This window comes from Lycium ferocissimum, chromosome 6 (assembly GCF_029784015.1).
Source record: "Lycium ferocissimum isolate CSIRO_LF1 chromosome 6, AGI_CSIRO_Lferr_CH_V1, whole genome shotgun sequence".
Lineage (NCBI taxonomy): Eukaryota > Viridiplantae > Streptophyta > Magnoliopsida > Solanales > Solanaceae > Lycium > Lycium ferocissimum.
Genome location: NC_081347.1, coordinates 62899038 through 62914959, shown reverse-complemented (window position 1 = coordinate 62914959; position 15922 = coordinate 62899038). Strand labels below are relative to the sequence as shown.

The 15922-nt window shown below is 36.0% G+C and overlaps 1 long non-coding RNA gene across 2 annotated transcripts; it reads right to left on the bottom strand.

Annotated features, from left to right (window-relative positions):
- Positions 1 to 950: 950 nt before the first annotated feature.
- LOC132059985 (uncharacterized) lies at positions 951 to 4073 on the bottom strand. Of its 2 annotated transcripts, none has more exons than XR_009415844.1 (3): positions 3964 to 4073; positions 1229 to 1499; positions 951 to 1039 (listed from the first exon to the last, which is right to left on the bottom strand). It is a non-coding gene; the product is annotated as an uncharacterized LOC132059985 (long non-coding RNA). The 2 variants fall into 2 exon arrangements; XR_009415843.1 differs by having other exon boundaries at positions 951 to 1004.
- Positions 4074 to 15922: the final 11849 nt, after the last annotated feature.

The window sequence follows — 15922 nt, the reverse complement described above, 5'->3', positions numbered from 1 at the left end:
AATTCTTCAATTTATCTCCAAGAATAGTTTCTCTAAGCTCTAATAGCAAGATATGAAATAATGAGGGTCTAAGACTTATTTAAAACACATTTAATGAAATATAATTGCCCGTCACCGCCACAGCGGTTGGAGTGCCTCTACGGCAGCACCGCCTTACTGCCACAGCTGTATGGCCAACTTTACTAGTGGCTGCCCCAGGGGTAACCACACTGCCACAGTGGTGCTGCCATTGCGGGCACTAGACACGCAATCCCCCCTTTTTGTCTAAGTCCTTAATTGAAATTTTGGGTTACTCCCAAGGCTATCTACTCACAAACCAAACACACAGACCCATACAAAATTATGCTACAAACGCGCTCGTGGTCTCAAAATTTCCAATGAAGGCCTCATTGACCGTGTTAACCCCCGATGCCTAATTTCAATATCCCATCCTATGTCCCAAAATGCATCCAATGCACTGGAAACTGAACCAAATACACATACAGGTTCTAAACAACCATCCAGACCTCTCAGAATCAACTGAATTCCAGAAAAGGTCTGTTTTCCTAAAAGTCAACTTTAGATCAACCATTTTTCACTTTAAGCTCGTATTTTTACCAAAGTTTCCCGAATTTGGTCTAGGCACCCTAGGAAGCATATCAGCGGTCCCCTCGAGTCAAAAGTGAGTTAATCAATGCTCGGGAACCAGCGAAAACATCAAAAGAACTATATCGACCAAACGGGTCGTTATGCAATCTCCAGAAGCATATTTACTACATGAATATGTCCCTATGCAACTACTATATGTAACGCCATGGAATTGGATGAATATGTAGTCATGACTAGGTTCAGAAAGGAATGCAGTAGTTCCTTCAAGATTCTGCAATTTTATCCAAAGAAGTGTTTACAAGTGCAAGAAAGGAACATACTGAATTCAAGTTTAACAAGTATCTAACAACAAGATTGGCAGTTGGCTCCTCTAAATCCATATAATTTACATCTCCCATATCATATATGTCTCTAGGCTTCATATGACAAACAGAACACCAATCTTCATCAACTAGATCATCAACATAGTATACTATTCTAGCATCAGTTGCAATTATAAATGGTTCATCTATTTCTTTTCCACCAGTGTGTATTAAACGTGAAAATTTTATGCTTGTTATCCCAAATTGATCTATCTTAATTCCCTTGTTGTGTGTAGTGTCTACCCAAATATATTTGAATAACACAACCTTTAACTTACCGTAATAATTTAACTCTATGATGTCAACAAATTTTCCATAGTACATATTATCACTTGACTGTTCAATAGATTCTCTACCACTTGAAAATCTTTTGGTAACAACAGACATAACAACACCACTATTTTGTGCTATCAATCCCTGCTCCTTCGTCACAGTGCGAAACTTAAATCCATAAATGTTATACTTCTTGAATCTCCTTACAACATTATTTGGTCCATTTGCAAGCCATTCAATTTCAGGTGTTATATCTGCACCATCATTTCTTGCAACCTATTTGTTACACCATGTAGTTTTGTACGTTGAGATTCGTTGGATGTTAGTTGTTCTAGTCTTGGATGCCGGAGTTATCTTCAAGATTATATGAGATTATACATGCCTATCTTATGGTTATGAGGGTTTATGTTCATGTTTAGTAAGTTATGGAAGGATTAGAGAATAAGCGAATCGAAGAAATTCAGTTTATCGAAACTTTGAAAAAACTTAGCAGAATATTGGACAGGATTTTTGGTCCAATGTGAGGGAGATATATTTCTCAGAATATAAGGGGTTATGGAATCCATAACCTATGTAAATTCAAGTTCAGCGAGTCTTCTTTCCAATGCAACTGACATATCGCAAATCTGAGATGTAGGGAATAAAGTACGGCCCGTAAAAAATTGTACGTCCCGTACCTCATTTTCCAGAAGTTGGCAAAAAGTTGAAAAATTGAACTTCCAGGTACGGGATAAGAGTACGGGACGTACAAAAATATGCGGCCCGTACATGTAGGCCGTACTTTATGTCGGTGGACTTTTATGTGTTGCTTTATATTTCGTTTTTCACCCTTGGGGGTTCATTTTCTTCCAAAACATACCCAAATACACTCCTAAACCCTATCCATGAGTTCTTATACTAAACCCAAGAAAAACTCAAGGGAATCAAGTGATTCAAGTGCTAAGAACCTCAGTAGGGTTAGTAGAGTTCAAATATCTCTTGGTGTTGAAGTTGGAGGTTTCATCCTAGTAGAGTAATTTGATCCAGAGCTTGTTCTTGCATAATTAAGGTAAGGTTTCATCTCTATTTATGTTCTTGAGGTTGTTTGATTGTTATAAAACTTGATTGAATGAAGAAAGTGAAAGAGGAAGTCCAAGAATGAGTTAGGAACCATGTTGAGATTATGGACTGTTTTGAGCATGTTGTGGTTGTGTTGTTAAGCTAATTATCATGTATATGGATAGTATCTAATGTTGTTGGTATTTTGATGAGATTATGCTCCTTGATTGAGAAGAAAAGAAGTGTATATTGGTATACTTTGGGTTGTTTGGTGTATATTCTTTGTATGGATAGTGAAAAGAGTATTTAAGGACTTTTCTAAGCTTGTTGTTGTTATTGTGGGTTGTTGTATATGTTGCTGTGGCTAAAAAAGAAGAGGAACTACTGCCCATTTCATTTTAGAATCAAGTTATCATTGATATACATGATATATTAGCGCTATCTAAGTTTGCATATGTATTCCTTGTTATAGGATTGGAGTGCTAGTTGTAATTAGCTCGATTTTTGGATTGCTTGGATGACTTGCGGTATATTAAGGCTTCCCCTTTCCTTATTTTTGGAATGATTCTTATGAACAAGACCTACACGTAGTGTTAAATCCATAATGATTCCATTCTTAGAAGTTAGCGATGATCCGTTTGATTCATATTCTACAATGTTATCTCCGAAAAGTCTTTCTTTAGATCCAATATGATCTCTAGAGTTACTTGTTGATAAAAATGCCATCCCATAATGATGTTCGAAGGTATAACGACCTTATGTCACTCCGATAGACTCAGAATGTACTCTTATCATGTTTATGCATTGCATTTCACTTATATATATGCATTTACAGACTTTTGACCCCTCAGGCGTTATATACACGTATATTATGTATTATATATATATATATGGGGTATAGGGAAGGTGACGGTGTTATATATGTACTACCACCTGATCAGCTGGTCATATGATGATAATGATGCCCACAGAGGCGAGGCTATATATATATATGTATGACCTCATGAATGCATGCGCGCACAACATTTATGCATATCATTGGCCAACAACGGGAGATTAGATGTACAGGTGGATTATCTCATGTCTCATGTTACTTTCATGTCTCTATTATGCTATTTTTCATGCCTTACATACATGATACATTATTCATACTAACTTTCTTTTGTCTGGGGACGCTGCATGAAATGCCCGCAGGTCTTGATATACAGGTTGACGGCTTTCCCAGTAAGATGTAGGCTTAAGGCATGCTGTCGTTGCCGCACTTATTCGGAGTTGCTTTGTGAGTCGATGGTTACATATGCATATGCACGGGTATGGAGAGGGCCCGTCCGCCACATTATGTCATGTATTCCAGTAAAGGTTTTAGACAGGCAGTTATGTATAGTCGAAATGTTGTACGGCCTTGTCGTGTCTGCATCGTATGTCCAAATTTTGTTATGCAAAGTGATGTCCTTTTAGGACCGGTTTATTTTAGTCTATTACTTATATGAGTCGATGGGCTACCTCATGGCGGTCCTAATGGCCCACCTATGCTTCTGATTATGTTACACATGTATGCCAGTGGTAATCGGCAAGTAAGGCCAGGGGCCCGTCGTGGCCCTCTAGTTGGGTTGTGACACTATTATTTTAAATGTATTAGGACAATTATATATACTTTATAAGCTTTTGAATGTAAAAGAGAATAAAATATTTGCAATCTTACATATTCCTTAAACCACTCGTGAAAATGTTTGTGCGCATGTTCTTTCACAGTTTTTGATTGGATTTTTTACCACGATGCATCCTAGCGACCTCAATTCTAAACTTCCTAAATGTAGTTGTCGAGTCATGTCTTTGCTCTCAGAATTGAAAGATAAAATGTAAAAAATAATTAATTTTAATAAATTTAATTTTAAATGCAAACACTTTATAATATGTATGAAATTTAGGTAATATTTTTTTTCTGCTACAAGTTAAGTAATAAGATGCTAAGTACACACGATGCAAAGCACGTTTTCAAAAAATAGTTAAAAAAAAAAAAAAAAATGCAGCCAGCATTTGATATAAACGAGTAAACAATTATATCGATTCATGCTCTTTTCCATTTTAGATGAAAAGATTAGTAAAATGTAAACTATAATTTTAAATTTAAAACATTTATATTAATCCACGATTTTAATAAAAATCATACAAACCCAAGTCAATTGGATTAAGTCATCAAAATCACCTTAGGCTCCTTAGGCCTAAACATAAGAAAATCATCTTTTACCTTTCACCGGGAGTAATATACCGATAGCGACATAAGAACAAGGTCAACTACGTAATCAACCTAGCGAAAAGTATCATATACCCTTCTTGCTCAGGTGGTCTCATCGTACTGCCGCACGAATCGACTCGCCCAAGCTAATATAGCACATTTTCCGTCCCCACTTGGGGGGCTTAACCCGAACCCCGGCTTAGCCTTGGAATGTGTCCCTACAAGGGCACGTGTAGTTCCATGGTATCGAACTCAACAACCGAACCAATCTCGGTGATCTCCACTAGTAACTCCCAAAAAATTTGATATAAGAAAATAGATTCATAGCTTAATAGCCTCAAGGGATTTATTTAATCCAATCACTGTATTCGTAATCGATCCAACCATTTGAACAAAATCAAATGAATAACCTTTCTCATGTTAAAGTCTTTAGCAGTTTAACATTAACCTTTTTAATATATAACGAGTAATATCTCATTTATCAAGCTTCAAAAAGACCTTTTTTTCATGAAAACACATCTTTGCACTCCAACACTTTATACTCTTATCAATACATAAGCTTTAATAAAAGTTATATCATTTGCCTCAAGTGTCATTTCCCCACAAGTTTTATGAAACAAGATTATGTAAGATCACATGAAACTTCATATGCAACACAATTTAATAACAAATGGTGACATAATTCCCCACTTGTCCCCACAAGTAGGGATGCACATTTACAAACAATCTCACGTATTAAATCAAAACATGCTTTTAGAGAAAATCCCTCGAAAAGAGTAAGTTTTAATCAACTTACCTCAAGTCCAGGCTAAAAAATAATACCATGACACTCCAATTTGATTTGATGCTCAAATGTCACCAACGAGTCGATATCTAGGTTTATGATCCCACATATACTAATAAGCCCCCACAACAATACCAACCAAACCAACTAAGTCCAACTTCAAAAAAAAAAAAAAAAAAAAAACTTATTTCACCATTTGAAGGTCAATCCTTGAGTTTTAACTCTAAATCCTTCATTAAACTAAGGGTGCCAAGTGGCCGGGCTGACCCACCACCTGCCGTAAACCCGGCCCACCATCGCCCCGCCTGCATTTAAGAGGTGTAAAAAGGCCGGGCTAGGTGGGATTTATTAGTGGGCACGGACAAGGTGGACGACCCACCACCGGCCACCGCAGTCGGCCGGTGATGGCCCATCTGGGCACCGAGCCCTACCCCGCCCACTTCAAATTAAAAAAAAAAAACAAGATAGGTACTACATTTATTACTAATAATAAGTATTTTAAAAACATTGTATCCCAATAAATTAGGAGTCTCTTTTTACGGAGCACTTTAGTTTTCTTTAAAATTGTATTTTAAAGCTAGATAATCTTATTTTCTCAACAAATATACCTTTGATACATTTTCAGTATATAGTATATATTAGATTGTGATAGTACTTATCTCAACAAATATACCTTTGATAAATGTAGACACGTAATTTTTGACCCTCCCTGTTTGTTTCACCTTATAGTTTTTAAATATTTCTTTTAATTTTAATTTTTGACGTGTTGATTTTATTCTATTTTTATTTAGTAGGCTTATTTGGGAAAATCAAAAAGAACAAAAATATTTGCTATTTTTAGAGTATAAGTTTTGTGTTTTAAAGAAAGAAAAATTACAAAAATATGCTTTATAGGTTTCAATTTTGCTTAGCCAGTCATTTATTTTAAGATTTTTTTTTAGTTATCTAGAAATAGTTATTAAATATTTTTTGTTTTTATATTAAAAAAAAGAGCAAATAGGATTATATCACCTCATCACAAAATGACAAAGTTTGATAACAAACTTTATCACAAAAGGGGAGGGGGTTCACGTTTTTTAGAGAAATATTATTGTTAGGGGTGGGGCCCACACAATTAAAAAAAAATGAAAAAAGAAAGAAAGAGGGGCAGAACACGTGATAGAGGGGGGTTTTGAATCATTCTTGGGGTTCATTATTTTATAGATAGAAAGAGGGATACAGAGAAAGAAGATAGAGACGGACAGAAGCAAAAACAGATAGAGAGAGACACCATCATCTTCATCAAAAAAACCATCATCACCACCATTTTTATCTTTCTACCCAACCACCCATAACCACTAAAAAAGAATCTTGTTCCCCATTAAACCACTTTCCGTCACCCTGAACTACCAGCAACCAAACAGCCCCCCAAAAAAACCACCCCCACGCACCACCGTGATAACCCACCGGAAAATCCCCATTAAACCAAAAAAAAAAAAAGGGGGAACAAACACACACAGAAAACGCAAAGAAATACCGTAAAAACATAGCACGAAAACCCCTTTTCCTTGGAAAATTATATACTCAGTTGGAGCTGGGTTTGGTTTGCAATTAAATGTCCAATCGTATCGCTGGTCATTTGAGGTTCCGGTCAAAGCTTTGGTTCGGGTCCCGTCGAATAATTTTGTGGTATTAAAGCTAATTAAGGTCCAATTCTTCCTTTGTTCGTTCATTTCTTTGTCATTAATATTCTATTTTATGGTGATATGATTTGGTGTTGATGATTTTATGGCTGATCTTATTGAGTGATGAATGATTACCAACTTTGCTTACTATTTTGGCGAAATTGATTACAGAGGATTTGGTTAAGTTAAAGAGAATTAAAGAGATTGAGGGGGGCGTACTTAAGAAATTAAAATCGGACTAAATGTAGTTTAGAGGTAATTGTGTCTCGTTATTAATTTCATTTTTCATTACTTAGATTCGCTAGTGACATTTTTTTTTTTGTGGTTGTTGTTTGGCATGAAACATTTTGGGTAGGCAAACTTTAGGCCTTTTGCTTGTTTGTGTGCTAGCACTTGTTAAATTTCATGTATTCATTTTTCGGGTGGGATGTCCCGGAAGAAAAATAAATGTAAAAATGGAGGCCGTTCGTGGAGAAGACCCCGGGATGTCGGGGATAGTTTAGCATACTGTAGTATAGATTTATTTTCTCGCATTTTTCTTTTATTTTGGGTTGTAATAATTCGGACTTTATTTTTTATTTTTTCGTGTGCGCGTGTTTGCGTGATTGTTTGAGTTTACCTGATTGAGTTTTTATTTAAGCCAATATGAATTAATTAAAGCGATCGTGCTAAAACCACGGGACTCGAGGGATGCCTCACACCTTCCCCTCGGTCAACAGAATTCCTTAACTGGAATCTCTGTCGTTGATCAGTTTTTAGAGTCAAACTTGTTTTGAAAGAGATATTGATTTTACGGTGACTTGGCACACCAAAACTCGATGCCAGGTGGCGACTCTTTTTGTCTAAATAAAAGCTCTTTTTGAAACACAATTTTTGTCACTTTCGATCTGAAGACCCTTTTGAACTTAACATATAATCACTTTTTGTGAGAAAAAAGGGGTGTGACATTCAGTTCAATTTCATGCCTTTTTACAAGTGTCGACGCAACGCAACACACCGGTACCCCCCTCCACCCCCACCCTCCCTAATAGGCTAATACTCGACGCTCCGGACTTGTGGAGATATATGTCACCACAATATTGACATTTAACATGTTCCTCATTTACTCACTCAAAATGCATCCACACCGCACTTGAAGTTGATCTTCGAACTCAAGGAAAAGGTGGAGGTGAAGTAATGTACATTAGTTGAATAATAAATTTAGATAAAGAGAGAATTGTGGAAGGATTGTGTGAAAATAAAGAAGAATGGAGGGGTATATATAGTTTGAAAATATGATCAAAGTGAAGTTATTCATAAATTTAGGGGTTCAAATAAAATTAGCAACGACTATTTTTTAAAATTTACAACGGCTAGCTTTTTGAATTTGACGACGACTAAATTTTTTTTTTAATTTAACAATTTTATCATTAGATGTAAATATTAATTTTATTATTATTAGTAAATGTAAATGTCTATTTTTGTATTAGAACTTAAAAAAAAAAAAAAAAAAGCTCGGCCCACTAACTATAACCCGGCCCGGTCCGGTTGGCCCGAGGTGTAGCTCCTATCCGGGGTGGGTTAGGCTGGACATCCTTTTCCCTCTCCAAGCCGCCCCCAACCACGGCCCGCCCTCGGCCGGCCTCGGTATATTTGTGCCCGCGTTTAAAATGGCCGGACTGGGCCGGGGACACCTTACATTAAACGTGTTGTGGAATTTAGTCGCTCCATTAGAAACTTAAAACGGAAAAGGGCCAAAATTACCCCTGAACTTTGAAAAATAGTTCGTTTCATCATCGATTATACTTTAGTAATCAATTATCTTACAAGGTTATCTTGTAAATTCGATTATACACTACGTGTAACTATTGCCACGTGGCATCATCAGCCCTTCAAAAATTATTTTACCTCAAATAATTTTTTACCCACTATCTAGGAGTATTATTTTTTCCAAACTAATACGAAATTATTATTATTTTTTTTTAAAAAAATTATCCATATTATTTTTCTTGAAAAAAAAAAAATTTGGGTCGGATTGAGTTATTTTAGTGAGTAAAAAAATTATTTGAGGGTAAAATAATTTTGAAACGGGATGATGCCATCGCGTAATAATTCTGTGAAGAATTTATAATTAATATAGTATAACTGTAAGGTATAATTGGCCCTAAAGTATAACGAAGGGTATGGATGAACTATTTTTCAAAGTTCAGGGGTAATTTTGACCCTTTTCCGATGACATCGTTCAATCAAACACAACACTATTCATATTCTCTACCAACAAACTCTTCAATTTCAAGAGTAGTTCTTTTTAGGGTTCAATGAATCGATCTTTAAACACAAATCTTTCTCCATAAATATAATCTACTATGTCCATGGAGTATAATACATAAGATCGGATTGAAGGAATTACCTCTTTGTCAAACCCTAGATTCTTCAAGACTTGTGTTCTTGATTAGTTCTTGAGAATTTCTTCATGAATCTATAATTTCCTTGTAGTTGAGGAGTTAAAGAATGTATTTAATAAACCAATCTACCAAGGAGGACATTAAATTCTCACCTCAATAAGGCATCTATGGTGTAGAGCTCTTCCTCTAAACCCTTCAAGACCTTACTTCCAAAATAAGAAAATCTTCCCTTTCCCCTAATGCCTTTAAAATACTCCAAAGTGTCACAATTAAGTTTCTTAATCAGCCACTGCCGCGTGACCTCCTTGCTCTCATATTCCTTTGTCATTCCTTTTTAGCTCTCATACACATTAGTTTAAATACTCACTTCTTTGTAATATAATATTTTCCTAGTGAGTTTGATGATCCTTTAAACCCCGTTAAGTCCATACTCTACCATTTGATAAAATATTCATCCCCACTCATTAACTTTGTTCCACTCAAGTAATCACATATAACTTGGGTTTAATTAAATTGCATCATTCGGATCGAAATTAACCCGAATTAATTATAGAATTTCACAGGGCTTTACAATTAATCTCATCATTAAGCTAGTAATTAAAAATTCACGGGGGTTTACTTTCTGACATTATCATATCATATTTATCTGTGTAGCAAGTAATCTGTTTTACATTCAAGATTATAAATCTCTCTTTTTATGAAGGATTACATAAATATCATCTGGCCGAGTGGCCTGATAGTGTAAAAACTTCATTAAGTTTTCGGTGTATTATAAAATTAAACTCTTTAGGCGTACATAAGTTAATCTCATAAATTAATATACTTCATAAGGAACCTCTGGGTATCTTATAGTTCCCACATTACAACTGGAGAACCCCCAAAAAATGGCTGAAAAGAATGAGAATGGCACATTGATAAATATGTCGTCTTTCTTACATATATTGGCCATTAGAAATACATTCATATATAGAAGGAGCTAGAGTGGCATATATAATGTATTCTTCAAACACAGCATTAGTTATTTCATATTCTGGCTAAAGATAACCAATATTGCCAAATATTCATCATACAAACACACACACACAAAGATATGTGTGTATAAACATACATATACATACACACATCTATATATATGACCGATGAGCCATTTAACAACATAGAACTTCTATTTCTTGAGAAGATGATCCTCTATATCTTTAGTCAAATCAAGAAGAAAACGAGAGGCTCTGGAGTGTCTTCAGTTTTCTTTTCATACACAAATGTCCATGTAGTCCACTTATGTTCACAGGAGATGATAATAGTGAAAGAATTTTACAACTCTAACAGATCTCCTCCAATCACTCTCCAAGTGATTGTTTTCATCTGAAGATCGATGGCTTCAATCACTTCCTTAGCAATCTTATCTTTTTCGTCTATAATTGTAAAATCATAAAATAAAACACGTGTTACTCCACTTGATCACCTGTCCAGTTCCTCGTAAAAAAGACATTCACAAAATAATATCTTCATCTTATTTATTTTGATTTTCCTAATTTTTTGCATTTTCATTTTATCCACACACAAAAAAATGACGCTCATGAAGATTAGACTGTCTACTTCTTTTCCTTAATGGTATTATCTTAATCTCAAAAGAACATTTGACATTATGGAAAATATGGGTATTACTGTATCAGTAAGAAAATTAATTTCTGACATAATGTTCTATGAAGAATACTTTTTTTATTGTCGAAAATGTTTGAAAAATATTTTTTTGGTGTTTGGTTGATTAGTGAGAGATCGGAAAGCATATATTAAAGGCAAATAATAATATTAATAAATCGGAGAGTCTTTTTTGAAACTATTGAATACTAAAGATTAATAATAACTCTAAATGTTAGTTGAAACAAGTAATATGTAGTCAAAAGTTAAGATAGTTGTGAGGAAATGACCACCACCCCACAAGTGAAATAAATTATTTACCCTTTTGATGCAAAATGCTTTTTTTGGAATACATTTTATTAAAACAAGCAACCAAACGCCATTAAATAATTTTTCATGAAATTGTTTTTCTTGAAAAAACGACTTTCGTCGTACCAAGAAACCTAAATGTAAGCACTCTAAGTAAATCATATAAAGAGAGGAGAAATGTGTGGTACCGTCGTTATATTTTCAGCTAACTATTGAACTAACCTTTACCGTTTTACCTTCATGAATCTCAAAGCGGTTAACCTTACTAGGGCTAATGCTGGATATATGATGAGCATTAGTGTCACACCCCTTTTTCGCGCACTGAAGGACACGCGTTTTATTTATTAAAGGGTTTTTTCCAATTGAAGTGACGGTTTTGAAAAGGGATTATTTATTTACAGAGTCGCCACTTGGAATTGAGTTTTGGTGTTCCAAGTCACCTTATTGAATCCCTAATCAAAAGGAAATGACTTTTTTTATTGGTCTGCGAAAATAAAATTCCGGGTAAGGAATTCTGTTGACCGGGAAGAAGGTGCTAGGTATTCCCCGAGTCTTATGGTATTAGCATGGTCGCTTTTATTGACGAATATTCAGCTTAACTAAATTGTTGGATAAAGATTATGCATATGAGCTTTAACAACCCGTTCGGTCGTTATTGCGTTTTTGACCATTTTGCCCCGTTAACCCATCCCTGAGCCATATTAGTACCATTTTGACCCGCGGGGACAAGTGGCATGGTTCCATAGGCATTGGAGTAAGTTTTGATGCGACTTTTGAAAAATTTGACTTTTAAGTGAAAAGTGTTTGACTCATAGTTGACTTTTGGGTAAACGGATTTTTTTCGGATATTCGTCGATTCCGAGAGGTCCGGATAGTTGTTTAGAACTTGTATGTATATTCAGTTCAGTTCCCAATGCACTCGGGTGCATTTTGGGGCTTGGGTTGGAAAGTTGATTTTAGGCCGTTGGGGAGTTGACTTGGAAAATGAATCCGTTGGGAATTTTGAGGCCATGAATACGTTCGTAGTGCGTTTTTATATATATCTGCATATTTGGTTTATGTCCGGAAGGTTCCAGGGTGGTTCCGGGTGTCGATTTCAAGTTTGGAAGACACGGGAATTTTACACGTGTACGCGTGGCCATGGCGGTAGGTCTGGACCGCTATAGCGGCTGTTGACCGCTATAGCGGCACATTGACCGCCATTCCGCCGACGGCAATAAGCTGGGTATTTAATGATATAAAACCCCAAGTCTTTTTCATTCGTTTTATTATTAGAAAGTAGTTAAATCTTGGGAGCTTTTCTAGAGGTTTCTTAGGGCAAACTCTTAGAGGTAAACTCATCTATCATCTCTACCTAATCTTGATTCTTTATCTCACCTATTTATCATTAATCCATGATAGAATCTTCCTAAAGTTATGAGAACTAAGTGAGTCTTGGATTATCTTCCTGTAATAAACCTATGAGTATAAAACCTTGATTTGTTAATGAAGTTAGCATGGGTTAGCATGGAATTGATGGGTAATGACTATAGTAACTTGAATCTTCCATCTCTAAGGCTTAATTTGTGAATTAAAGGCTAGGGTTTATGCCCTAATTTTGGGGTTTTCTATATAATCTGAATTTTGAGTAATTGTTAGCCAAATTAGTTGATTGTTGATGGGAATTGAACATCTAGAACACTAATTCCATGATGAGAGCCTTAGATCATTATTTTTACTTTATTAGTTTATGAACCCTAGTTTATGGGTTGGAATTTGGGGATTTAATGAGAGTTAAGTCTATTAAATTCCTTCTTCTTGTTTCTAATTCCGCATTCGAATATGGTAGACTTTGATTATCTTGAGGCTCAACATAAAGGAAGGGCGCAAGTTTGACTTGAGATTACTGTTCGGCCTACCAGGTAGGTTATGGCTTACCCTTGGTGAGACTTCGTGTAGCGAAACATATATTTAGATGATATTGTCGGAGAAAGCATGTAAACCTTCGTGTATGAAGTTGGGTTGGATCTTTTGCCTTAGTTTAGGCCCTGTTGCGTGATTGGGGCTAGCCACCCCGTTGAATTGTGACTTGATTTTTCTATTGTGTTGGCTTGATGCCACGTGTTATTAGTAGATATTGGGATCTGTTGTTCCATCTTGATTGTGATATTATAGTATCTTACGGATTGACATTGATATGAGGATAGAGTTCTAAATGACTTGTGTAGTCTTCATGATATTGTTGGTGTAGCCATGCTGGTACTTGTGACACTGAGATATTATTGGCGTAGCCATGTTGGTACTTGTGACCCTGATATATTGTTGGCGTACCCATGTTGATACTTGTGATATTGATCTGATTATTGATGTTGATACATGCATTACACACACTCTCATCCTTCATGATAGACTGTTGATACATTGTTGGTACTTGATGAAACGCCGTGATGAGCTGGGCTAAGTTTTTAAATGAGAGCGATGTGAGAGTCCGATATCCGATGTTAGTCCCGGAATCATGGATTGAGTGAGTGCATGGACTCCGCGGGTCCCCCAGGGTGGTGCCGGTGAGAACCCTCCGTGGGCAAAAATCCGGAGTCTCGTCTGTCTGTTGGGCAAAGATCCGGGACGAGTGACACTTAGACTTCGTGAGTCACCTTGGGTTGTGCTATCGAGATGTGGAGGTATTCCGTCCGGAGTACATGTGTACACAACATTGCACGGCATTGCATTTGCATTCATACATTATTGCATTACATTGCATCATGGCTTATATTGAGATGATTTGGTGTTTTACTTATGATATTGGTTTCGGATTGGACATATTGAGACTTGACACATTTGAGTTTAGATGCTTTACTTAGGCGATGATGTGTACTTGGTTCCGATTATGTTTGACTTATACCTGTTGATTTATATGCCTATCTTGCTTTATTGTCTAGATTATGTTAGCTATACTTAGTCGGCCTATGATACTACCAAGTCTTATTGTTTGTCTTGTACTTCGTGCGCATTCGTTACGTTATGAACGTTGAAATTCCAAGCCATGGATCGTCTCTATTTCTCGTGGCTGATAGCCATTCCGAGAGTTGCTGTTTAGAGTCTATAGGGTGAGCTCGAGGACATCCACCGCCTTGAAGATTCTTCTTTCATTTATGTCTTAATTGCTATTCCGAGACATATTCAGACTTTGATGTATTATGGATAATTTTAGACTTATAAATTCTAGTTTGATGCTCTTGTATGGATTGGACCAGATCCTAGGTGTATTTCCTTATTTCCGCACTTTTTCTAAATTATTAACGTCTGATTTACGTGATTTATTCTCTTCCGCTTATTTGATTTATTATTTACGTCTTTATGATCGTTGGGTTGAGGGTTCGCTTACTGAGATGGGAAAGGTAAGTGCATGCACGGCTTAGCCAAATTGGGTCGTGACATGAGCCTTGAATAATTATGCTCCCCTTTTACTCGATTTAATACTTATTTTTATTGTTATTATTAAAGTATGGTGTACTGCTAGCAGCGCTTTCCAATCTTACCACGAATTCTGATTTGTTTATCTCGCCTTTTGAGGCATTCATGGATCTTTCCCACTTCCCGTGCCTAAACAAACATCTAACGCACTTAAAGTCTATCCGTCCCAATTAATACGGCTTCAAATATGGTAAGTAAATTTTATTTAAAACGATTCATCGATGGCAGCGCTTTTCGAATTATCGTCAATTATCACTTAAATTAATTAACTTCTAAATTCTTTTGATTTGGGGTCGTAACCCGACAAACTCTCTTTTGAGCATTTCTTTGGCAACGGGTCTTGAAGTCATTCGCAGCCCATCCCGCTCACCTCACTAACTAGTTTTTCCGCTCTTTTCTTTCTACTTCTTTGCAATGGGGTTTGAAATAAATCCACGCCCATCTTGCTCACTTCACAATTAATAATTAACTAGGCCTTAATATTAGCCTAGGCCCGAAATTTAATGTAATATCCCGTAGAGTCCAATTTGAACACAAACATAAGTTAGCCCAACGATTATTTTAAGCCAATTTTCAATTTCATTGACAACACGTGGCGGAGGCTTTTTCTAATTCAACTGAAATTTACGCCTCGAATAAACTGCTGAATCAAAGCAAAATGTTTCTTTCACAGCATATTAGGAACTAAATCATGGCTAAAATGAACTCAAGCAATGACTACACCCTAATGAAAAGACATCATATTAACATAAAAATCACTAAACATATGCGCATGCAGTTGGTTAAAAATTGTTACTATCCACGTTGTTAAAACATTAAATGCTCGTCAGCAACAAGAAATGAACAAATCACTTTAAGAAATGATAACATTATGCCAAATAAGGAATCCATGCTTAGCACTTGCAGTCAACTTCATCATGCTACCCAAGCTAAACATGATAATCATAATCACTATTTAAAATAAAAGTAATCTCATTAAACTTCAATTGATTGCATAACTTAGCATGGAACTACATGTATTATTCAAGAACAAGGTAAAGATTGGACCTTTATGCCGAAATACGAAATCTGCAATTTTACCTTCTTAGTTCTTAAGCATCGGACAGAGAGCTTGAAACGGAGGCGCCGGAGCCACGAACTGAGAACTCGACCTTTATTTATGGGTTTAGGCGTGAAAAGAAAACTTTTTTTTT